Here is a 23,911-nt window from a genome sequence, read left to right as displayed (position 1 = left end):
GCACAGGAGAAACAGATCAGCTCTAATCAGCAGTCCTAACAGCCTTTCAATTCAAGGGGTGGGCTGTCCGAGGACACCCAGGCTGCCCCACCCAGGTGCAGGGTGGCCAGACACCAGGAAAAACCCTTGCCCTGGGCCAAAGGGACCAGGCCTGGGCTCAGCATCCTGGCTTATTTGGGGACCTTCTCATCAGCATCCAGAGGAAGGAGGGACTTGGCATGGTGTGTCCACCTTGGCATGCTGCCTGCATTGAGTCATGGGCCTATTAAACCTTGGTGAGGAGAAAGGAAAGCCCTGCTCTGGGGTGGAGAAGCCACCCGAGGGGCCCACCTGGGTGTGGGGTCAGCTAAGGGTGCGGGGCCCTGGCTGGATGCTGCCTGTCTGGGAGAAGGCCCCTTAGTTCCCAGCTCACAAGGGTGCTGGCCTTGGGCTGCCTGTGTGGGCCCTGGGGAAGCAGCTCAGAAAGTTCCAATGACGCATCACTGGAAGGAGAACTAAGGCCCCCTTGTGCAGACTTGGCCGGAACTCGGGGGATGGCGGGGGAGTGTGGGATGGAAGGGGAGGACTGAGAAAAGGCCAGCTCTGTCCCACCCGCAGTCCTGACCGGGCCCCCACTCCAGGACCAAGTGAGTCTACTGAGAGAAAGAGACCTGGGCCCAGCAGTCAGTGTCATGGGATGGCCCGATCACTCCGTACAAGGGGGTGAGCACACAGACGACATGGAGGGGCCAGGGTGGGAGGGGCGGGCCCTGGAAATGCCAGTAAGGGCAGCAACGTGCCTGTTCATCCCCAATAGCCCGTGGCACACAGTCATCCTCACGCCTACTGGAGTGGCTAGCACTGTGTCCCCCAGAGAGACTGATCCAAATTCTAGCACCCAGCCCCTGCAAATGTGACCTCACTTGGAAAAAGGATCTTTGTAGATGTAATTAAGGATGACATCATTCTGGATTTAGTGTTAGTTGCTCAGTCGTGTCCGACTCCTTGCGACCTCATGAACTGTACCCTGCCAGGCTCCTCTGTCCATGGGGTTCTCTAGGTAAGAATACTGGAGTGGGTTCATTCCCTTCTCCAGGGGATCTTCCCAACCCAGGAATCAAACCCAGCTTTCCTGCATTGCAGGCAGATTCTTTACTGTCTGAGCCACCAGGGAAGCTCTCTGGATTTAGGGTGGACCCTAAATTCAATGAGAGGTGTTCTCATAGAAAAACACAGAGGAATCCTCTGGCTTCAGTGGTTAGGGCTCTGAGCTTCCACTGCAGGAGGCAGGGATTCTTAGTTTAGGGAACTAAGATCCTGCATGCAGCAGCCCCCCAGACAGACACAGAGATACAAGAAGGCAGGGAAGAAAGTAGAGTTAGGAGTTTTGAACACCAAGGATTGACGGCTACCGCCACAGGCTGCAGAGAGGCATGGCCCTATTCTCTTAGAGCTTCCAGACAGAACCAACCCTGCTGACCCCTTGGTCTTGAACTTCTGGCCTCCAGAACCATGAGAAAATACATTTCTATTCTTAATAGCTGCGAGGTTTGTGATGACTTGCTGCTGCAGCTCTTGGAAACTAACATATCCACCTGATGCTACTGCTGCTAAGTCACTTCAGTTGTGTCCAACTCTGTACGACCCCATAGACGGCAGCCCACAGGCTCCTCTGTCCCTGGGATTCTCCAGGCAAGAACACTGGAGTGGGTTGCCATTTCCTTCTCCAATCCATGAAAGTGAAAAGTGAAAGTGAAGTCGCTCAGTCGTGTCCGACTCCTAGCAACCCCATGGACTGCAACCTACCAGGCTCCTCCATCCATGGGATTTTCCAGGCAAGAGTACTGGAGTGGGGTGCCATTGCCTTCTCCGATCTACCTGGTAGTCTCATGTAAAGATGAGGACACTGAAGCACAGAAAGGTTAAACAACTCATCCAAGGTTGTGCACGTGTGTTCAGTCATGTCTGACTCTTTGCAATACTTTGGACTGTAGCCCGCCAGGCTCCTCTGTCCATGGGGATTTTTCAGGCAAGAATATTGGAGTGGGTTGCCATTTCCTCTCCAGGAGATCTTCCCCACCCAGGGATCAAAACCAAGGTTCCTGGGGCTCCTGCATTGCACGTGGATTCTTTGCTTGCTGAGCCATCAGGGAGGCCCAAGGTCACACAGCCTCTAAGTGGCAGAGCTGGGCTTCAAATCTGGACAATCTGAACCCAGAGTCTGGGATAATAACCTCTACACTACTCTAGTTCTTGAAGAAACTTTAAAAACTTCCCATGTATATGTATCCTTATAGTACTTGGCAAAGAAAGTGCTCATTAAAGTTTGTGGCAGAGAAGGCAATGGCACCCCACTCCAGTACTCTTGCCTGGAAAATCCCATGGATGGAGGAGCCTGGTAGGCTGCAGTCCATGGGGTTGCTAGGAGTCGGACACAACTGAGAGACTTCACTTTCACTTTTCACTTCCATGCATTGGAGAAGGAAATGGTACCCCACTCCAATGTTCTTGCCTGGAGAATCCCAGGGACAGGGGAGCCTGGTGGGCTGCCATCTCTGGGGTTGCACAGAGTCGGACACGACTGAAGCGACTTAGCAGCAGCAGAAGCAGCAAAGTTTGTGGACCCATTTGGAATTTATATAAACACAGAGACAGAGAAATATAAACATACACAGAAATAATGTCCTGAAGGCTCTGTATGACATCATTCAGTTCAGTTCAGTTCAGTTCAGTCGCCAGTCGTGTCCGACTCTTTGCGACCCCATGAATCGCAGCACGCCAGGCCTCCCTGTCCATCACTAACTCCCAGAGTTCACTCAGACTCACGTCCATCGAGTCAGTGATGCCATCCAGCCAACTCATCCTCTGTCATCCCCTTCTCCTCCTGCCCCCAGTCCCTCCCAGTATCAGACTCTTTTCCAGTGAGTCAACTCTTAGCATGAGGTGGCCAAAGTACTGGATTAAGAACTGTTATTTCTGAGAAGTGCACACAGAGGGGCTGTTTCAATTTTTTATGCCAATTATGCATTACTTCTATGATTAAAATCATCTTAAATCAATGTGTTTGATTTACACTGGTTTGTCACATAAATGCATGTAGGGTGGAGAGCTGGTGGCTTTGGGATCTCCTGAGCCGGCTTGGTGGTCATTTCACACACTGCCAAGCCAGCTCTGCACTGACTCTAATTGCCTGTCCAGCCACACTCACCTCCAGTCTCCTCTTCTGTGAAATGAGGAGTAAGTGTAACAGGCGAGGGGGTTTCCCTCGGGAGTGGAGAGGATGAGATGCGCACACTGCTATTATCCCGAGAGTGACTGACAGCAAGCTTCTAAGAGCCATAACTGAATTGCCCAGTGGGGCTCCCAGGCCCAAGCTGAGCTTCCAGAAGTCCAAAGCCTCCCTCCTTTTGAAGTGACAGCTATTTCTCAAGCTGGGGCAAAACTGTCCAGAGGCCCCAGGGGTGTTTTCCTCGTGTCTGATCCTGGAGAACCAGCTGAGCCTTGACACACCCTGGGGAGGTGGGGGGCAGTCACTCATGGCTGTCCCCACCCACTTTCTCACTACAATTAGAGACGTGGTGGTCATTTCACATTCCACGTAGCCCCATGATGAAAACTAGGACTCAAGCAGTCTCGGGCCCAGCCCTGCCACATCTGGCCATGTGACCCAGGGTGAGATGTTTAACCTCTGTGGTCCTCAGTTTTCTCATCTGTGCAATGGAGCTGGGAAGCCCTGCCACGTGTAATGTGCACGAAGCAGCATCTGGCACCCAAGAACACCTCACATATGTCACCACTCTAGCTGGCCCAACCACACATGTGGTCCTGCCCTGTTTCTCCTACGAATGCCAACATGAGAAATGGCCTGGGATAGGTGAGAACCCACTGCTCAGCCCCCTGAATGCCACCAGCACACCAAGGAGGAAAAGCACCCCCATGAGAACAGAAACAGTTGCACCTGCTCTGAAAGCCTGTCAAAATCTAAAAGAGGGGTGCTGTAGCCAGGCCCCAGCAGCCCCACTCCCAGGACACACACAGGCATAAGGAGACAATTGATAATAATGAGAGAAAATGGGAACAACCAATGTCCATCCATGAGAAACAGACATGAGAAAATGATAAATAAGTTGTGATTCTTCCACCCTGGACTATCACACAGCTGCTAAAAGGTAGGAACCAATTGCTATTGGGTGAAATCTCAAAATCCTGTCAGTTGCATTGATGTTAATTTCCTGATATTGATCCTTGTGCTGAGGTTATGTAAGAGAATGTCCATGTTTGGGAAATATTCACAGACATATATGCAAGTAAAGAAGCACAATGCTTGCAACTTACTCTCACACAGTTCAGAAAAAGTGAAGAAGAGAAAACCAACAGATGTGATAAAATGTTCATAATTGGTAAATCTGACTGAAGACTGTAATACAGAAATTCACTGTACTACTCCAGTAACTTTTCTGGGAGTCTGAAGTTATTTTAAAAGAAAAAGTTAAGAAGTTTTAAAATCAAACAAAACAAAATTCCAATGTTGAATAAAATAAGCAAATTACAGAAGGAATGAAAACACTTATATAAAGTGTAAAAGTGTACACAATAGTTCTATGTTTTCTGTAAATACACAGGCACACCAAATCCAGGACAGTGGTGACCTCTGAGGAGCTGGAAGAAAATGGAATCTGGGAACTGTGTGAAGGAGGCTTTGGCCAGTTCTGCAATGACTTATTTATTTTTAAATGCATCTTCTCCCAAGGTCCTCCAGAACCTGCCACAAGCCCAGGCGTTGTAGAGTGGGGGTCTTAGGACTTTACTGAGTCCAAACTCGCTCTGCTTGCCGCAAGACACGCCGATGAATCGAGGTGTTGAGACAAGGAATATGCCTTGAATCAGAAAGCCGGCTGACAGAGAAGATGGCAGACTAATGTCTCAAAATGACCATTTGTCGGGTCTGGATGCCAGCTTCTTTTATAGAACCAGAGAGAAGCAGTGAGGAACTAAAGTCAAAAGGCAGAACAGAGAGGGGGAAGCAATGAGGAAGTGAAGTACTGACACAAAGAAAGGGCCATCAGTCTTACAAAACATCTCCGGAACAGCCAGCCTGTGGAAGGGGTGTGTTAATCTCTTCTTTCCCGCAGCGGTTCACAGGTGGGCAGGGTCAGATTATTTTCCTAAAAGCTGAACAAAAGGCTAACAATTAGTCCAACAATTGAGTTTGCCTGGTGACTCAGATGGTGAAGAATCCGCCTGCAATGCAGGAGACTGGGATTCCATCCCTGGGTCGGGAAGATCCCCTGGACAAAGGAATGGCAGCCCATTCCAGTATTCTTGCCTGGAAAATTCCATGGACAGAGGAGCCTGGCAGGCTACAGTCCATGGAGTTGCAAAGAGTCAGACACAACTGAGTGACTTACACACACATACAGTCCAACAGTCAGGCAGAGGGGCAGGGTCCTCTGAGGCAGCCCATTATGTATTGTTATAATGGTGGCGCTAGGGGTAAAGACCCTGCCTGCCAATGCAGAAGACATAAGAGACTCGGGTTTGGTCCTTGGGTTGGAAAGACACCCTTGAGGAGGGCATGGCAACCCACTCCAGTAATCCTGCCTGGAGAATCCCATGGACAGAGGAGCCTGGAGGGCTACAGTCCATGGGGTGGTAAAGAGTAGGACATGACTGAAGTGACTGAGCATGCACATAACAACAGCAGCAATGAAAAGCAAGTCAAAGAAACGGTTCCAAGGTGGAGTCAGAACTGGTTCTTCTCTGCAACAAGAACACCTAAGCCTGTCCCTTCTGCCAGGCCAGTTCCTCTGGGATGACTCCCATTGTTTGTTTTCTTTGGCATTTTTAAGACCGTTCTGGAGCCTGAGGGCCTGTGTTGAAAGGTAATCAAGATGAGTCCATCCAAAGAATCAGGCCCTGGGGGACTTTAAGGAAAATCTTCTGACAGCTGCATCAGCAGAGCAGAAGCCAGAGAAGGTCACTGGGACTGTGTCTCCACACTGTGGCAGCCACAAGACTTGGGCCAAGGAGCAGCAGCTGATGCCAGAGTGAGTGACAGCTTGGAGTTCTGACTACAGGTGAAGATGAAGATGCCAACGGGAACATTCAAGACTGGCGGCAGGTATCTGGAGCTGGGAGAACTCCTTCCGAGGCCCCGGTGCTATGAACAAACATCCACCCTGGGCTCAGTGTCCCCCACTGTAAACAGGGAGCCTAGGCCACTGATGAAATTAAAACTCATATTTTAGAGCAAGATGAGAAAATTTAAAATAACCCGATCTATTTATTTTTGGCTGTGCTGGGTCATCGTTGCACGGGGTTTTCTCTAGTTGCGGTGAATGGGGGCTACTCTCTACTAATAGCTGCGGTGCAGGGGTTTCTCATTGCAGTGGCTTCTCTTGTCGTGGAGCATGGGCCCTAGGGCACAGGCTCTGGAGTTGTGGCACGTGGGCTCAGCAGTTGTGGCAAATGGGCTTAGTTGCTCTGAGGCATGTGGGATCTTCCCAGACCAGGGATCAAAGTCATGTCCCCAGCATTGGCAGGCAGATTCTTTACCAGTGAGCCACCAGGGAAGCCTGAGATGAGAAAATTTAAACATAAATGTTTTCCTTGCTGGTTTGAGCCTCCTCCCTCCCCCTTAGTGTGTGTTGTTCAACCCCATTAAGCAAACCTCCCTAGGTGACAACATTCCTTCTTTAATTTTGTAAGGGGCCACCAGGACCCATGACCCGCTACACACTTTGTAGTGCAGATCTGAACTGTGTAACCTGTCAATAACTTGAGTATGGCCTTTTCTCAAAAACTTCATTCCTGGGCTCTGACCTCTAAAAGGGTGGAACAATTCTCAGAGCTTTCTGAAAGACAGTCTCCTGGATTATAATGCTCAGGTCGGTGCAAATAAAAATGTTCATTTCTTTCTAGATCAACTATTTTTTTAAAAGACGTATTTATTTCTGGCTGCACTGGGTCTTCGTTGCTGCACGAGGTCCTTCTCCGGTAGCAGCAAGCGGGGTCTACTCTTTGTTGCAGCGTTCAGGCTTCTCACTGCAGTGATTTCTCTCGTTGCGGAGCACAGGCTCTGGGCATGTGGGCTCAGTAGCTGTGGTGCATGGGCTTAGTTGTCCTACAGCACGTGGACCAGGGATTGAACCCGAGTCCCCTGCACTGGCAGGCGGATTCTTTACTGCTGAGCCACCAGGGAAGCCCCTAGATCAATTATTGATTAATTCTTTCATCTACACCACTTGCCTCAGAGGTCATGGGACAGGGTAAGGAAGAACTCAGCCACAGTAGACACTTAAGTGGTAACTCCTAGATGAGATGAAGAGCTCATGACCGTTCATGGAAGAAGTCAAGGCTCATCAGATCCTGGGACAGGGCAGGGAAGGCGAACCCACTGGTGAAGGAGGAGAATCTGGGAATTTTGGGGGTGGATGACCATGAAACCAAGCCCCCCGGGAACTGAGTTGCCCCACTGGGTTTATGATTAACCTCTTTATCCAAAACTTGATTCCTTTTCTTGGCCTGCCCCTGTTCCCCTCCGGATTGAGGTTTATCAAAGAAAAGGGGGAACCGAAACCAAGTAGGACACTTTGGGGCCTTCCTTGGTACAAAAGCCCCTTGCTGTGCCGTTTCTTGTTTGTAGAAAAAGGCTTTGATCTCCTAGGCCTTCCCTGAGTTCCAAAGAGCAGACTTAAGTAGTCAGTAATTAGGGAAGCAAGGGAATGTAGAAACAAAAGGACAGCAGTCCATCAAGAAAAGCAATGACAACTTAGCAGTCCAGTGATTAAAAAAAAGTGTCCTAGTCCCTCCCTAAGGGATACGCAGAACAGTCTGATGCATATCTTTGAGTTGTTCTGCAGAAACTAACATCAGCCACCCAGGTAAAGGATGGTCACTACATGGCTGACCATGAGCACAGAGACTCCAGACTGGCTGGAACCAGGTTGATGAAGATTCCCAAAACATCACCCTGTTGCCTCACCACCAACCAATCAGAAGAATGTCCCTGAGCTGCTGTTCTCACCTTATATTGCCTTTAAAACCTCTCCCTGAAAGCCACTGGGAACTTCGGGTCTGCCTTTTGAGCACTAACTGCTCATGCTGTTTGCTTGCCACTTGCAGAAAATGCTGTACTTTCTTCACTACAAGCTGGTGTTCGTAGATTGACTTCGCTGCACGTGGGTGAGTGGACCCACGTTCTGCTGAGTAACAAGCACTCCAAAAGACCTGTTGGAGCAGCTGGCTTGGATCAGTGACGTGCTATTAAGCACCTGTCCACGACAAAAAAAAAAGTCCTGACGTATAGTGAATGAGGATTGCCATGGCTGTAAGTATTCCCATCATTGCTAGTAAGAAGTTATCGATGATTTAACAACTATCTTAAAATTTCTGAATATTGAACAAGACTTTGTAAGCCTATCAGCTGTCCTCTACCTCAGAGGTTCCCCTAACACTGGGAACTCTCTATACCATCACAATACGTAGCTATATCTGTTTGAAGACCTCTAATGTGAGGGAGCTCACTACCTCACTGGGCAAGTCATTCTGAGAACCAGTCCTCGATTTCTATTGGGATGAAATCTGTTCCTCTGAATCCTTCCTCTTGTTTCTTTTTCTACCCCTTATGAGGCCACAGGGACAACATGCCCCATCCCCACGCAGCCCTTCAACTACGCAGAGAAGGCCAACACATCTCCGCTGATGCCCTAGGGTCAGCTCTTCTCCAGGTTGATCAGCCCCCCTCTCCTTATGGCACCTACAGGTAACATTTAACTTTTCCCCTGTGTCTGACACTGAGCCACACATTGGTTTACACACAGTCTCCATGAATTTGCATACGGAGTGCTTTGCTTTCTAGTAATATTTTAAGGTGTACACTGAGATAGTTTTCAGTACAATCACAGAATCATGCAAATATCACTGCAATTCATTTTAGGATATCTTCATCATCCCAACAAGGAATCCTGTCCTCATTAACTGTCATTCCCCAATTCCTCCTAATGCCCCAGCTGGTGTCAACCACCAATCCATTTTCTGTCTTTGTAGGTTTGCCTTCTGATATTTCCCATACGGAATCACATAGTATGTGGTCTTTTATGTTTGGTTTCTTTCACTTTGCATGTTTTTAAGGTTCACCTGGGCTTCCCTGGTGGCTCAGACAGTAAAGAATCTGCCTGCAATCCAGGAAACCCAGGTTCGATCCCTGATCAGGAAGATCCCCTGGAGAAGGGCATGGCAACTCACTCCAGTAATCTTGCCTGGAGAAGCCCATGGAGAAAAGAGCCTGGTGGTGGCAAAGAGTCGAACACGACTGAGCCACTAACCCTTTCACTTTCACGCTGTCACGACTTATGTAATACATCAGTCCTTTCTTCCTTTCTTAAAAATTTTATTTATTTATTTTTGGCTATGCTGGGTCTCTGCTGCTGTGCAGACTTTTCTCCTGTTGCAGCTAGTGGGGGCTACTCTCTAGTTGTGGTGTGAGGGCTTCTTTTCTGCGGAGCACGGGTTCCAGGGCCTGTGGGCTCAGGAGTTGCAGCTCCTGGGCTCTAGAGCACAGGCTCAGTAATTGTGGCACACAGGCTTAGTTGCTCCACGGCACATGGGATCTTCTCGGCCCGAGAAGATCCACGTCTCTTGGACTGGCAAGTGGATTCTTTACGACTGAACCACCAGGGAAGCTCCAGTGCTTAATTTCTTTTTAGCACCAAATAGTATCCATTGTATGCACATACCATTTGTACTTGTCCCATTAGTTGGTGGATATTTGGGTTGATCCGCTTTGGGGCCTTTATGAATAACGCCACTGATATTCATGTATGAGTTTCTGTAGAGACATTGTTTTCAATTCTCTTGGGTATATACTTAAGACTAGAATTGCTGGGTCATACGGTAACTCTGTCTACGGCCATACCACCCTGAATGCTCCAGATCTCATTTGATCTTGGAAGCTAAGCAGGGTCGGACCTGGTTAGTACTTGGATGGGAGAACTCCTGGGACTACTAGGCGCTGTTGGCTTGGGCTTCCCTGGTGGCTCAGTCGGTAAAGAATCCGCCTGCAAGGTGGGAGACCTGGGTTCGATCCCTGAAGAAGGGAACAGCTACCCACTCCAGTATTCTGGCCTGGAGAATTCCATGGACTGTTTAGTCCATGGGGCCACAAAGAATCGCTCAACTTTCACAGTAACTATATTTAGCAAGTGAAGAACTGCCAGGATGTTTTTCCAAAATGGCTAAAGAATTTACATCCCATTGACAGTGCGGGGCAGGGGGGGTCCCAATTTCTCCACATTCTTATCAACACTTGTTATTATCATTTTGAAATATTTATTATTTATTTATTTGGCTGCATTGAATCTTAGTTGTAGCATGTGGGATCTTCGCTCTTCGCTGAGGCATGTAGGATCTTTAGTGGCAGTGTGAGAACTCTTAGTTGTGGCACACGGGACCTAGTTTCCTGACCAGTGATTGAACCCAGGGCCCCTGCATTGGGAGCGCAGAGTCTTAGCCACTGGACTACCAGGGAAGCCCCGTTATTAGCTATCTTTATTGTTATAGCCATCTTAGTGGGTATAAAGTTGTATTTCACTGTGTTTCTTTCTTCCGGTTTTACTGCAATATAACTGACATACATCATTGTATAAGTGTAAGGTGTACAGAATAATGATCTGGCTAACTCACATCATGAGACAATCATCACAAAAGTTCAGTGAATATCTCATCGTGATTTTGACTTATATTTCTCTGATGTAAAACTACACTGAGAATCTTAATGATTGATGATTTGTACATATTCTCTAGAAAAATTTTTTTTCAGATTCTTTGCCTGTTTTCAATTAGATTATCTTTTTATTATTGAGTTGTAAGTTCTTTATATATCCTATGTTTAAGTGCCTTATATAAAGTGTTCGATTTGCAAATATTTTCTCCCATTCTGTGGGTTGTCTTTTAATTTTCCTGATGAAAAGATGACGGTGTCCTTTGAAACACAAAACTTTTTAATTTTGGTGAGATCCAATTTACCTATTTTCTCTTTGGTTGCTTGTACTTTCTGTGTCATAGCTAAGAAACCAACATCTAGTTCAAGATCATGAAGATTTACCCCTGTTTTCTTCTTTTACACTTAGGTCTTTGTTCCATTTTGAATTAATTTTTGCATACAATGTGAGATAGGGTCCAACCTCCTCCTTTTGCATTTGGAGATGCTTTTGAACTGTGGTGTTGGAGAAGACTCTTGAGAGTCCCCTGGACTGCAAGGAGATCCAACCAGTCCATTTTAAAGGAGATCAGCCCTGGGTGTTCTTTGGAAGGAATGATGCTAAAACTCATGTGAAGAGTTGGCTCATTGGAAAAGACTCTGATGCTGGGAGGGATTGGGGGCAGGAGGAGAAGGGGAAGACAGAGGATGAGATGGCTGGATGGCATCACTGACTCGATGGATGTGAGTCTGAGTGAACTCCAGGAGTTGGTGATGGACAGGGAGGCCTGGCATGCTGCGATTCATGGGGTCGCAAAGAGTCAGACACGACTGAGCGACTGAACTGAACTGAACTGATCCTATTGTCCCAGCAGCGTCTGTTGTAAAGATTATTTTTTCCCCAATGAATTTTCTTTGCACCCTTGTTGAAAATCAACTGACCATAAATTATGGAGTGGTTTTGAACCCCTTCATTGTACTGTTTTTATCCTCCTGAGTGTGCTGAGTATCCTTCTGTCTTTCTACCTCTGAAATGCAGAGTCTCAAGCTAGGAAATAATCTCCCAGGTGTGGTTTGAGCAGCTCACAAAGGAGCATGACCATCACCTCTCTCAATCTAGATAGTCTACTCCTGTTAACATGACCTAAGACAGCTCAGCTTTTCTGCAGCTACATATACAACATTCTTGGGGAACTATGGGCAACTCTTTTGAATTCTGAGGTTGGGATCACAATGTGGAGATGAAAGGAGACAAAAAGAGCTTAGGAGATGAGTAATTACATGCAGATACTGTTTTCATCAGGATAACAGGGACAACACAAAGGAAATGACACAGCTCAGACTCAAGAGACCATGGTCTGGTTGTGTTGTTCACGCTGAGACCTTTGGCCACTCACTCACTTCCCATCTCCAGGCTCAGCGGCTTCTTCAGTAAAATGAGAAGACTGCTGTAGATTTGGAATGGCAAGTAGGTTGAATTTCCCTGTGAACTCCAGTTGATGGGCAGCAGCTGCCCAGACTATTACACTAAAGGCTCGGTAGAGAAAGTCTGCTGGGATCGCCTACTGTTGTCAGCCACGGGCTGGGTACTGGGCTATGCGTTGTCTGAGCGTGGATGAGACCTGAGACTGGGGTTCCTTCCAGCACTATGCATTCCGTGATGCGCAGACCCCTAGCTCATACCATCTGAAGTCTCTCTGCCAAGCCAGACTGGCTCTGGCCCAGCAGACAGTCTGAGAGAAGGTAGGCAGCCAGGCCAGCTTCTCTGTGGCTTCCGCTCCACCAAATGCTTTTTCCTGGACCTGTGAAAGCTGAGCCACAGCTGCCGCCTGGTTCCACCTCTGGCCTAGCCTTTGGAATCACGTGGAGACGGAAGAGAGGCAGCTAGTCGCAGAATCAGCATCGCTCACATGTATATAATCTGCAAATGCTCAACCAATGCTTCCAGCCCAGTTCCATGGGCCAGATAACTGCATGAGGCCCTGGTGGGTTCCCACAGTCACTGGGGCTCCAAGAATGGTGCCTGGGATCTGTTGTGAGAGAGTTCCCTAGGTGTCTCCTCACTGGGAGACCAAAAGGCCTTCTGAGATGAGGTAGGGCATAGGGTGCAGCTTAAGCCCCCGACCCTCGGTGGGTGCCCCCTGGGAAGCTGGGACCAGACTTGGAGGGCCCCTGCCCACAGCCTCACCGAGGGGAAGTCAGCTCAAGCAAGTCTTCCGGGCCCCGGAAGTGCTGAGAACAGGTCTGGCTGTCTCAGCTCGCACGTCACAGCCCACATCAAGGGATCGAGTGGGTCCACGGCCTTCAAACTTTCCACACCTGTGTGCTGCAGGCCTCTGCTGCCCGGTGTGTGTCAGGCCCACCTGGCTCCCAGCCCTGCCCTCCGGGCTGCCTGCCTGATGCCCACAGCCTTCCCAGAACTGGGAGACAGTTCCTCCATTCTCCCTCTATAACCTTTGGCTCACGGGTCCCAGTCTCTTTCCATACCCCAGCCAGTCCCTTGAACCCAGCCTGATGGGCAGGTCAGCCTGCTCATCCTGCTGACCTCCCTCCCCCAATCCCAGCCTAGGCTAGGACTGTCCACTGCCGTCAGAACCTGCTTCATAGGTGATGGTACCCATTCTGGCCCCAGTGCTATGTGCGATTAGGCCTTGAGGGGTATGTCGACTAGCAGTTTAAGCATGGGCTTGGGAACCAGACAGCCTGGGTTGGAATCCCAGCATGGTGGCCTTGGCACATGATCAAACAATTCTGTCCCAATTTCCTCACATTTAAAATCGGAAACATAAGCATTACTGCCTTACGGAATTGTTGAGGGTAGTGCCTGACATACAGCAAACATTCATTGAGGTTATTATCATACATTCATTCATCCAGTAATTTATTGAGCATCTACTATGGACCGACACCATTCTAGACTTTTCACAATAATACTTACAATAATAGCCACACACAGTGAAAAAGCACTGACATTCCCTCCCTCCCTCCGCCCCCTTAAAAACTCCTGGGAAATTTCACTGAACATGGAAGTGGTTACTAGAGAAGACAGAATTTGGGGTACCAACTTCTGGCTGAGACTGAAGCTGAAAGCAGTGGGGACAAGAACCCAAGTCACTGAGGGTGATGGACAGGCCCCGTGCATCTCTGTGATACGTGCACGTTAAGGTGCTCTGATGCCAGGCTTTCCTCGTGGCTCAGTGGTAAAGAGTCCACCTGCCAATGCACGAGATGGGTTCCATCCCTGGTCCAGGAAGATCTCACATGCCTCGGAGCAACGAAGCCCGTGCACCACAACTACTGAGCCTGTGCTCTAGAGCCTGGGAGCCACAAATACTGAAGATGGAATACCTAGAGCCCGTGCTCTGAAACAAGAGAAGCCATTGCAGTGAGAAGCCTGCACGCTGCAGCTAGACAGTAGCCCCCACTTGCCACAACTAGAGAAAAGCCATGCATCAACAAAGACCCAGCACGATCAGAAATAAATACCGTACATCCTTTTGCACCTTTTGGATTTCAACCATGGGACAATATCACCCATCTGAAAAACGATCAAAGCAGTTTGGAACTTTGAAAAAAAAAATTCTCGTTAACGGGGTTTCAGATGTGAAACTGAGCTGAGTTCTGTACATGCAGATCTAGAGAACTGTGCCTTCTTGGGGTGGCTCAGTGGTAAAGAATCTGCCTGTCAATGCAAGAGATGCAGGTTCAATCCCTGGGTCAGGAAGATCCCCTGGAGAAGGAAATGGCAACCCACTCTAGTATTCTTGCCTGGAAAATCTGATGGACAGAGGAGCCGGTGGACTACAGTCCACGGGGTCGCAAAAGAGTCAGACGGACGACCTAGTGACTAAACAACAGCAACAAATCAACAAACATAAGGCCTCTGTAAATACTATGCAACTTAAAAAAAGAAAAAGAACAAGGAAGCTCTCTGCATACTGACACGGAAAGGTTTTCAGGATATGTCCTTAAGTGACAAAAGCAAAGTACAGAAGAGCGTCTAGACTGTGCTCTCTGGTTGGAAAAAAAAAAAAGGCTTATTTGTATTTGCAAAAAGTCACTCTGAAGGAACACACAAGAAACTAACAACTCGTGGGGCAGGGGTGGGAACAGGCACGTGGGGGGCAAAGGTGGGAAGGCTATTTCATTTAATTTTTTTTTTCATTCAAGAAACATGCAAATATTGAAATAGTGCAGAAAAAGCCTTGATGCAGTCTGCGGCATTAACCTCTATAAAGATGTCCTTTCAATCCTAAACCATTTGAAAAAAATCACAACTTTTAAAATATATATTTTTATTTTGAATCCTGCAAATGTTTTACCTACTCAAACATAAATAACGTTTCCAGAGATTTCTGTGCCAGGCATTGCTCTAACTGCTTCACATACATTAACTAAGTTGACTTTTTCAAATGACCCTACAAGATAACGCCGGTTATTGCTCCCATTTTACAGAGGGGGAAACTGAGACACAGAGAAATTAAGCAACTCACTGAAGCTACAGAAAGTGGCACGCTGAGACTGGAACCCTGGCCATCTCAGAGTCTGTGTTCTTAATCACCCTGCGAAATCCCTCCAGAGTCTTATTCACAATGTATGATTATTAAACATTATAAACATACAATACAAGAAAGAGACGGAGGGCAGATCTCGTCCACAGAGCAGAAGACTTAACACTGTCAAGGTATGAATCCTATGCAAACTGATTGAACGAATCGGTGCAATTCCAATTAGAACCCCAAAAGTGTTCTGTGAAAAGTGCCAAGATCATCCAGGACATACTTGAGAAGGGGGTAGGATTTGGGCTGCTGGAAATCAAGACTTATGATAGAGCTACAGTGATGAAGAAGGTATGGTATTGGGGCAGGGACAGGCACATAGGTCAGTGGACTAGACAAGACAAGTTCAGAAATAGATCCCCCAACACAGTCACTTGAGGTACATATGGTCTCAGTAGAACACTGAGAAAGGACAAACTTTGCAACAAAGTGTGCTGAGACAACTAGCTATTTGCATGGGAAAAAAATAAACGTGATCCATTCTTCACAGCTTATACAAAAATCAGTTCCAGGAAGACTCTGTTCTGATAAAACGTAAAAAGCAAAACAAACAAACAAAAAGCTTCTAGAAGAAAATAAAGAATACTTTCATAATCTGATGGAAAAGCGACTTCTTAAAACGGTGCACACACATACACACACACCTCAACCTTAAATAAAATTTTAAGTTTGACTGCATTAAAATGAAGACTGTTTATCAAGATACCATCAAGACAGTGAAATTTATGCCCTGTGTGGGAGAAGATACTTGTAACACAAAGTGCTCAGAACTAGATTATACATAGAATTTCTACACACTGATAAGGAAAAAACAAGACAAATAATAACAAATAGAAAAATGGGCAAGAGGCTTGAGCTGGCACTCAACACAGAGACCATCCAAATGGCCAGTGAGCATCTGAAAAGCTTCTCAAGAGCAGAGAAATCAGAGAATCTGGAATTAAAACTTGAGGAGCCTGTGAGAACAGTTGTCATGAGGCAGACCTACATGACCAAGGACTGGGGCCATGGAGGAACCGGAATGCTCCTGCTCTGCCTGTGGGAGTATAAACTGGTCCATGAGCGGTTCTTAATCCTGGGATTGAGGGATTTCTGTCTCCTTCTTGACACTGTTATTCCACATTCCAAATTTTTACACTGAGTGTGTATTACTATGAAAATCAGAAAATAATGGACGAACATTTCAGAGGAAACAATTAAAATGGAAGAAAAGATGGCCAGGGGAAAGACTTCCCAGATCAATGTGCCCATCAGGGTCTCTCCTTCACATACAACTGAGTGAAACGGTGCAGGGAGTTGAAAAGATCATCAGAGCCCCAGCCTGGTTGCCCCTCAGCTACCCCGAACACACCGAGGGAAGAAAAGGGCCTCTGTGCCTAGAAAACAAATGTGTTCCAACCTGTCCCTTAGCTCTCTGAGTCTCAGTTTCCTCTTTTGGAAAAAAAGCAAAATATCATTCTCATGAGGCCTAACAGGTGGCTTGGATGGTAAAGAATCTGCCTGCAATGCGGGAGTCATGGGTTTGATCTCTGGGTGAGGACGATCCCTTGGAGCAGGAAACAGCAACCCACTCCACTATTCTTGCCTGGAGAATTCCGTGGATACAGGAGCCTGGCAGGCTACAGTCATACTTATAGGGCCAAGGAGCCGGGCAGACCAGAAATAATTGCGTCTGGGAAAGGTGAATACCCAGACATAGTTAAATACATAAAACAGGTCCAAAGGAACCAAATTGATTCCAGAATTTATTTTTCAGCTGGCAGGGTTTTCCCTGCTCGTGGTCCAGCCAATGCTGCCTGAAAGAACTGAACGCAGTGATGGAAACGTCCTGTGTCTGCACCGTCCAGTGCAGTCGCCATCACCTACACTTGGTTTGAGCATTTGCACTACGGCCAAGTTCAACTGTTACTTCACTTTAATTAATTTAATTTGTAAAACAGATACATGAGGCTAGTGGCTAACGTACTGGACAATGCGGGTCTAGACTTTTCTACTGTTTAAATCTTTTCAGTGTGTGTGAATTCATATACTGTATTCGGGATTTGTTTTTAGTTAGACAGAAAGAAAAAAGATTAAAAAAAAAAAAAGACAACTCAACACATGTCAGTGCTATGACCATTAGCCATTGCCCAATTTGGAAAGTTCTTCAGGAAGACCATGTCTTCGGTCATCTGTTCCAGGGTTTAAGGTCCCCTTCTCTCAGGAGCTGCCCACGCCCCCACGGCTGGCTGTAGGTCAAGGTCCCTTTTGCACATGGATCCCAGCCCAGGCCTCCCCAGGCTTGTCCCTACAGAGCTCCCGGGGTCCTCGCCCACCTTCCTTCTGCTGTCTTCTCCTCCCCACGTGGGCCAGGTTTGGAAAACAGGAGGCCCGTCAGCTCTGGGGAGGCCCGTCCTTGGCCCCTGCTGGCCTCCTTCCCTCCGGAATCGCCCCTGCCACGTGGCAGCCCACAAGTCCCACCGTGAACTTGGCCTCTGGCCCCGCTGCTGCTTACTCAGCGGTTCCCCCATCATCTGGGGGAAATGCAAAGGAGATCATGACCCTCACTCCCAGGCCTGACCAGGGTTTAGGAGCGGGAGGTAGGAGGAGGGAGCAGGGGCCCCGTGGTGGACAGGTCTCAGCCCAGAAGGGGAGACGCGGGCTCTCTACGCCCTCACCCAGACCTTCCCGCTGGACCTTACCTAACTTAAGAGAAGCTTAAGTTTCTCTTTCCCTCACCCTTTGTGTCTGGGGCCTGACTGAATTTCCCTCTGAGACCGGCCTTTCAAGGTCTGTAAAATGAGACTGAGAACAGACCCCGAAAGGCCGCGATGAGGACAAAATGCCGACAGCATCTGGAGCTTCACAGTAGCTCTGTCTGTGGTCACTGCGGACACGACTAATGCTGGACAGCTCTGAGCGGCGCAGGAAATGCTCTACCCCAAAATGCTCTACCCCAGAATGGCGGCCGGGCTCTGTTCCAGCCTCAGCCACAGGCTGGCTGTGTGTCCTCGGGCAAGCCTCCCTCCCTCTCTGGGCCTCAGTTCTCTCACTAATGAGATAAGCGAAAGGATACTTACCCTCCCTCTTTCAGAGGCTTGCTGGAAGGGTGAAACATGAGCAGAGTCAGAGGGGTGTGCTTTGACAAAATGAACCCCCATTTCTAAACCAGAAGTGGGGTCACGCCCAGGGCCTGTCCAGGGTTCAGGGGTGAACACTGACCCAACCCCTGATGCTGCCCGGCTGGGGCACTGCCTGCACCCCCAGGAGGCAGGCTCTGGACATCTGCACCTTGCAGGAAGCTGCTGCGGCGTCACATTCCTCCAGCCCCTGGCGACACTGAGTCACCCTGCGACCCACCTCACAGCTGTTGTGACCGCATTTCCTCTGCGGGGTCCTGTGCACGCCCCAGCTCGGCAGTCCTGACGCTGTCTGACAGCACACCTCCTGGGCCCAGGCCCACCTCCCAAAACAAGATGGACATCCCACCCCCGCCCCCAAAATCCCACCTCCAGGGCTGTGCCCTTTTTAGGGCTTGGGTCCCCTCCCCCATCAAACTTTACAGGGTGCACGGTCCCTGATGCCTGAGCATAAGGGAAGTTAGCCGCAGTGAGTTTTCAAGAGCGGAGGAGGCCGAGGCCTCTGGCTCATTACCTTTGGGGCCTTTGGGAGGCACTGGAGTGGGGAGAGAAGAAACACACTCCACCCCTCCCAGGTTAAAGTGTCTCCCAGCGACTCCGGGAGAAGGGGCAGCAGAGGATGAGATGGTTGGATGGCATCACCGATTCAGTGGACATGAGTCTGAGCAAACTCCAGGAGATGGTGAAGGACAGGGAAGCCTGGCGTGCTGCAGTCCATGGGGTTGCAAAGAGTTGGACACAACTGAGCGACGGAACAACAATAACAGCAACTCTGAGGGCGGAGGTTACAGGGTGTGACTTTGTCAGTGGATGACAAGGGAGAGACTGGAAGGTGGCCCCAGGCCCCCATCTCTGCACCTCTGAGTTTCTTCACCTGGTCCATCATATATGGCCAACTTGGGGAGGGGGCTAGGAGGTCACCCCCTCTGTGGGGGTTCAGCAGGCCTAGGGAGGGTCCAGCAGCACCCCCCAGTCCAGGACCAGGCACACCTGGATCTAGGACACGCAGCAGGTCCTGGAGTCTTGGGATGCAACACAGGGATACAGGGAATTCAGGGGCAAAGGCCAAGGCTCTGGACTCGGGTAAACCTGAATTCAGGTTCCAAGTCTGCCACGGAGCGCCGAGGGCTTCCACTGAGTCACTTGCTGTGCCTCAGTTTCCCTGCCTGTAAATTGGGCGCTGCAACCCCAGCCTCACGGGGCTGTGACGATTAGCTGAGAAACAGCACTTAGCAAAGGGGCCTGGGGAATTTCCTGGAAGTCCGATGGTTAGGGCTCCACGCTTCCACTGCAGGAGGTGCAGGTTTGATCCCTGGTCAGAGAAGTAAGATCCCACATGCCCTGCGGTGTAGCCAAAAAAAAACAAAAACAAACAAGCAAAGGGGCTTCACATAACTGCTGTAACTATTAATGGCACCCCACTCCAGTACTCTTGCCTGGAAAATCCCATGGATGGAGGAGCCTGCTAGGCTGCAGTCCATGGGGTCGCTAAGAGTCAGACACAACTGAGCGACTTCACTTTCATTTTTCGCTTTCATGCGTTGGAGAAGGAGATGGCAACCCACTCCAGTGTTCTTGCCTGGAGAATCCCAGGGACGGGGGAGCCTGGTGGGCTACCGTCTATGGGGTCGCACAGAGTCAGACACAACTGAAGCGACTTAGCAGCAGCAGCATGAATACCACAGGTCCCCGATTTTTATGCCTCGATCAAAACTCTGCTCCTTAGAAGGACGCTTCTGTGAGAATCACAGAATGTGACATATTAGCACTGACTGCTCCCCTCTTTGAAAACTGTTCTTTCCAAGCCTTGAATTTCACTGGAGGGAGAGAGGACCAAGGCCCGGGGACAGAGGGATGGTGCCTACCCTCCAGGACTCATGCATTTTAAAGACAGACCATGCACAAGTCGGGCACTTCTTAATCTGGAGGAATGAACTGCTGATAGAGACATTCAGACAGTGCAGTGGAGAGACTGGGACTGACTTATCTACCCGATGCACACACAGTCCACTCTCAGCATCTGTGGTCGGTACATTCCACAAAGTTCTCCACAGACACTGAGTTAGTGGAAACAGAACCACTGCTTCTGGGGAAAACACAGGGGTAGGTTCCCATGAACCGCTGGTCACAACATTTCCATCCCCCGATCAGGACACATCTTGTTTTATGTGTGTTTCTATTTAAAGATACTTTATTTAATACGTATCATTGATTCATTAACCTTGAACTCACTGCCAACAGCCTAACTCGTGCCTGAGCGAAGCTCTCCTAACACCCCTATTTTCTCCACGGGGCCCGTCTCAGCTTTCTCGCCCTCAGGAACCCTAGACAGCAGAGAAGCACTGTACTTGGGGGACATTTTAAACAGCGAAAGCATCAACCCAAAGCAGGAGAACTCGAAAAACATAACAGACCACGACGAGGATGGAATCAAGAAGGCACCTTGTTCTCAGATGAGAACGTGCATGTCAGAATATTCAGATTTTTCATCACTCTGCGCAGGGCTGTAAACAACTTCCAAAGCACTATGATTTGGGGGTTATGAATAAGCCTCAGCAAGCAGGCCGATTTGCAAATGCAGAATCTGTGAGTAATGAGGATAGGGTGCAAACGTCCCTTCGTTAGACTGGCCCCCACTGTGGCCCACCTGGCCATGAACCCTGCTCACAACCCAGAATCTGTCAGAGCCTGGGAGCGAGCTGCTGTGTCATCTGAACTGGGACCCAGCATACCTCTTGCCCTGGAGCCCAGGCCAGGGCCCCACCTGGCATCCACCCTATAGCTGCTGAGGCTTCCCCAGCTGCCACCATGGGCAGTTCCTGTTAGGAGCAGAGAACAGATTTGGAGGGGAAAAGGGGAAGACGGTATTTGTAGGAGCTGCAGGGGAGCCTCTGGCAGTCCCCAAACCTGTGTCCTGAGAGCCTCTCACCAGCCTCCCCCGACAGTATTGTGAGCAGGACCCACAGCCAAGTCTTCATGAAATACCTACTGTGGGAGGCTGTTGGGCTACATGCTGCTTTGCACAGAGCCTGGCACACAGTGGGGGCTCTGTGCCTCCACATTGCATGAATGCAGGAAGCAATGGTCAAAGAGGGCAAGGAGCCAGCTCAAGATCTCACAGCAAGACAGGACAGACCTGGGGACAAGTGGAGTGCACAAGAGGGTAGGCACTGAGGCCTTTCCAAAGACCACGGGACATGGTTCACATTTCTTGAACACCTACTACGTGTCAAACTCGGTCCAAGCTCCTTACATGCATTAACTCATGTAATACAACAGCAGCTCTAAGAGTATGGAACTATTAGTACCCCATTTTACAGATGAGGAAACTGAGGCGGAGAACAGAATGGGAACCTTGACGGTTTGCTCCATGGCCTAACCGCTAAGCTGTACTCTTCCCCTCTCAACGTTCTCATATCCAGACAGCCACGGTGGGACACAACAGGCATCTTCTCCTGGGCAGGTGCAGTGCAGGCTGGCAGGAGGTAATAAAGGTAGCCTCCTTGCCTCATGATGCATACCCAACCCACCACCAGGTTCCATCCTAGATACACTCTGGGGGCGCCCTGTCTCCCCATCCCCACTGCCAAGACCCTGGTCCAGGCCTCCATCTCTGCTCACCCCGACCCCAACAGTAGCTTCTGCCCCACGTGCTTCTCCCCCAAACCCCATGCCCTTCTTCACACAGCAGCCCAGTGCAAGCAATCCATGTGACTCCTGCACAAAACCTGTGCCTTATGCACAAATGTTTGCAGCAGCTTTATTCGCAATTGCCCCAGACTGGAAACAACCCAAATGCGGCACAGCGGGTGATAAACAAACTGTGATACATGCAGACAATGAAATACACTCAGCAATAAAAAGAAAGTAATACTGAGACACACAACACAGATGGGTCTCCAATGCCTTCAGCCAGAAGAAGCCAGACTCAAAGGCAGCATGCGTGTGAAGTTCTCGAAACATCAAAACTCATGGATGGAGACGAGTGATGATGCCAGGGTTTGGGCGGGAGAGGGGCTGGCTACAAAGTGCACAGGGGAACTTTGGAAGGTGATGGAACTGCTCTATATCTTGATTGCAGTAGTGGTTACCTGACAGTCGATGTTTACCAGAATGTATTGAAAAGTTCACAGAAGATGCTTACTCCATATAAATGCTACCTTGTTATAGGTCGAACTGTATCCCTAGAAAGACATGTTGAAGTCCTAACCTCCAGCACCTCAGGACCTCAGAATGTGACCTTATTTGGAAATAGGGTCATTGCCAACGTTAAGTTAAGATGTGCGTGCTAGGTCACTTCAGTCGTGTCTGACTCTTTTTGACCCCATGGACTGTGTCCCGCCAAGCTCCTCTGTCCATGGGTTCTCCAGGCAAGAATACTAGAGTGGGTTGCCATGCCCTCCTCCAGGGGATCTTCCTGACCCAGGGATCAAACCCGCGTCTCTTATGGTGTCCTGCACTGGCAGATGGGTTCTTTACCATTAGTGCCACCTGGGAAGCTCCAATGTAAGTTAAGATGAGGTCATTTTAGAATGGGGGCAGGAGGGACCCTAAGTTGATATGACTGGTGTCTTTATAAGAAGAGGATTGACAAGAAGACACACAGGGAGGACATGGCCCAGTGACCAGGCAGAGACTGGAGTGATGCAGCTGCAAGTGAAGTGACCCCAAGGACCGCCAGGGCCACCAGAAGCTAAGAAGAGGCAGGAAGATTCCACCCAGAGTCTCAGAGGGAGCACAGCCTTGCCGTCACCTTGATCAGAACACCAGCCTTCAGAATGGCGAGAACAAACTCTGATTGTTGTAAGCCACCCAGTTTGTGCTGCTTTATCACAGCCGCCCTAGGAAACCAATACACAGCCCAACTTTAAAAATGGGGGGACGAGACTGTCTCAGTCTCCAGGGTCTACAGGTTCCAGCCTAAGAGCCTCAGGTGTCTTGTCCCCTCTTCCCGCACAGGTCACCTCTGGTCCATGCACAGCACAAACACCAGGCACACTGGGCCGTGGACCCACAACCAGGCCATGCTGGTTACCCCATCCCCCGTGGCTACCTGGGAAACTCCCAGATGTCACTCAGCTCAGCTCAGCTCTCGCCTCCCCGGCAAAGCTCCCCCAGATGTGCTCTAGTCTGTGTGGGACACCCCTGAGCCAGCCGGGGACCCCAGCAGTCCAGGGGACCATCCTGCATCGTTCAGGCATTGCATTGCCTGCCGCTCCTGCAGCCCCACAAGACTGGGGATTCTGGGACAAGGGTGAGTTGTCAGGTAACTGCTGGACCAATGCTGTGCAAGCTAGACAGGGGCTCCAGGACTCGGCTGGGTGGGGGTCTAAGGGCTGGGGAGGAGCTGGGGCTTTGGCAAATACCCACACTGTGCCCGCTTGGCCCTGGCCCTGCAGAGTGGAGCCAGGGCCAGGCCAGGCATGGCTCAGGTTTCTCCTGCCACAGCCTCTACCCTCAGGGCCTCCCACCCAGAGCTGAGCTCAAAGGCCTGCCCAGTTACACTCCTCACTCTGCTGCTCAGGCTTGCATAGCCCACAGCCTCCTCTGCAAGC

The 23,911-nt window shown here is 49.4% G+C and overlaps 1 protein-coding gene and 1 pseudogene across 1 annotated transcript in view; one reads left to right on the top strand and one right to left on the bottom strand.

Annotated features, from left to right (window-relative positions):
- The window catches only part of RIN3 (Ras and Rab interactor 3), a 136,034-nt gene that overhangs the window by 100,587 nt on the left and 11,536 nt on the right, over positions 1-23,911 (bottom strand). The gene's annotated exons all lie outside the window — the stretch shown is intronic.
- LOC112443362 (uncharacterized) lies at positions 9,882-10,000 on the top strand (annotated as a pseudogene).

The sequence above is a fragment of the Bos taurus genome, chromosome 21 (assembly GCF_002263795.3).
Source record: "Bos taurus isolate L1 Dominette 01449 registration number 42190680 breed Hereford chromosome 21, ARS-UCD2.0, whole genome shotgun sequence".
In the NCBI taxonomy this organism is placed as follows: domain Eukaryota; kingdom Metazoa; phylum Chordata; class Mammalia; order Artiodactyla; family Bovidae; genus Bos; species Bos taurus.
The sequence above is the reverse complement of the archived record's forward strand: the minus strand, read 5'-3'. Positions and strand labels throughout refer to the sequence as shown.